Source organism: Nicotiana tabacum, chromosome 3 (assembly GCF_000715075.1).
Source record: "Nicotiana tabacum cultivar K326 chromosome 3, ASM71507v2, whole genome shotgun sequence".
Lineage (NCBI taxonomy): Eukaryota > Viridiplantae > Streptophyta > Magnoliopsida > Solanales > Solanaceae > Nicotiana > Nicotiana tabacum.
Window position 1 is genome coordinate 91,801,985 of NC_134082.1, and position 1,845 is coordinate 91,803,829.

The window sequence follows — 1,845 nt, forward strand, 5'->3', positions numbered from 1 at the left end:
GATTCCAAACAAATTAACCAAGAAATGCAACATAAGGTTTAATTGACAAATTCATTATCGAAATGAAATAGGAGATACAGAGATGACATGAAAACAGCAAACCAAACGTGGACTCTGGCCCGTCAACCTTGAAAACATTTTCATTAAGGTCCTCATTCATGATCAGCAAATTAACGCCCATAAAATATCTAAGTTAACGGGTCCAACATGTTTCCTTCACCTGACATCAACACAGTTAAGCAAGTAACTCAACGAAAAAAACTGTTAAGGCTAATCGAAGCTACAAAATTTGTTTAAGAGTATAAGAGAATGAAACTTTGCAGAGTCTTAAATACTTCTTTCAAAATTAATGAACGGAAAACTTCACGAGACTGCTTTGAAGCTCGACTAACAGACAAGGAATCGAACAGAGATGTGACGGCTGGTACCTCACCGGCAACTCGAACGGAACTAGAAAACTCGAACAGAAAAACAAAATGCTTCGCCGGAATCCTGGCGAAACTCGACCAAACCTCTTCGAAACAAACTCGACTCTTCAACGATGACTGAAACCAGATCGGACTGAACTCAGCAATGAGTTCAACAATCAACAACAACAAATTTTCGACTTCAACAACTTTTGGGAAGTGATCTCAATTGAAGTTTTCGAATGACAAAATTTCGATCTCAGTTGCTTCTGTCCGTTCCTATATCTATCTTTGTGTGTGTTTGTATCTGGGTGTTCTTGATGGTGAGGAGGGATGGCTTTGGGTCGTATGTTTATGGTTGCCGTTGTAGCTTCTGAAGAGAAGGATAGGTTTTTAGCACATAGGCGTTAGGTGGTCGTTGGTTTCAGGGGGTGGGGGATACGAAGAAGATGAACATCAGGGGAGGGGGTCGTTTTGGTCTGCTGAAAATGGCGGATCAGATTTTTGCAGAGTGTCTTGGTCTAGCGTGATTTTCCAGCCCCCTTTTTGGATTTTAGGCGTTGCCTATATTGTATAGGTCTAGGTCTAGGTTCTTTTTTGCTCTTAGGTCCTTAGGGTCTTTTTATTTTTTTTTGTTCCCAAGAAGAGTCTAGAAGGGTTCCTAGGACTGGGTTGATGGGTTATTTGGGCTGTGGAGAATTGGGTTGGTCCAAATTGGGTCCTAAAATTGGGCTCCAAGACTTTTAAAATTGTGGTCTAACACCTTAGTTAACTCCATTTAATAAAAGATAAAAATACTACACAATGCAAAAACTAATTTTAATTAATTAAACTAAGCTATATTAAAACATGAAACTATTATATATATTTTTGTATTTTGAAGATTATGTAAAGATAAAAATAAGGTACTATTTTTGTATATTTTTTATTTAAATTTATGAAAGATATGTAAGCTAAAATATTTTTGTAATTTTCATTTTTTTTGCGACGAAAAATAAAGTAAAGGAGTCAAAAATAGTTGAAATAGCTATATTAGGCCTAAATTAAATATTTACATGCTAAAATATAAAAAATCTTGGGGAGGGTCAAAAATCACATGTCTACAGCTGCCCCTCTTTGACTGGAAATACGAAGTATTTTCAGATAAAGAAAGACTAGACAGATTTTTTGACCCGACCCTTATTTGAAGAGACTAAAACTAAGAGAAAAGGGAATGTGACCGAGCCCTGGTATCTGAGCTGCCTACATATCCTTGGCTATAAAGGAATCAGGCCACATGTAGTTCAGAGGTGAGTGAGATAATGGAGTATACTGAGGTGGAGAGCCGGTCGAGGTGTCGTTCCGTCGAGGTTCCGGTCCGCGATCCTGATGTTACATCAAAAATCAAAATATGAAAAAGACTAGCTAAGCCTATCAACTACAAGTTCCAAGATTCCTA

At 37.6% G+C, this 1,845-nt stretch overlaps 1 long non-coding RNA gene across 1 annotated transcript; it reads right to left on the reverse strand.

Moving 5' to 3' along the window:
- LOC107800660 (uncharacterized) lies at positions 1-1,051 on the reverse strand. The gene is made up of 2 exons (XR_001651449.2): positions 429-1,051; positions 1-220 (listed from the first exon to the last, which is right to left on the reverse strand). It is a non-coding gene; the product is annotated as an uncharacterized LOC107800660 (long non-coding RNA).
- Positions 1,052-1,845: the final 794 nt, after the last annotated feature.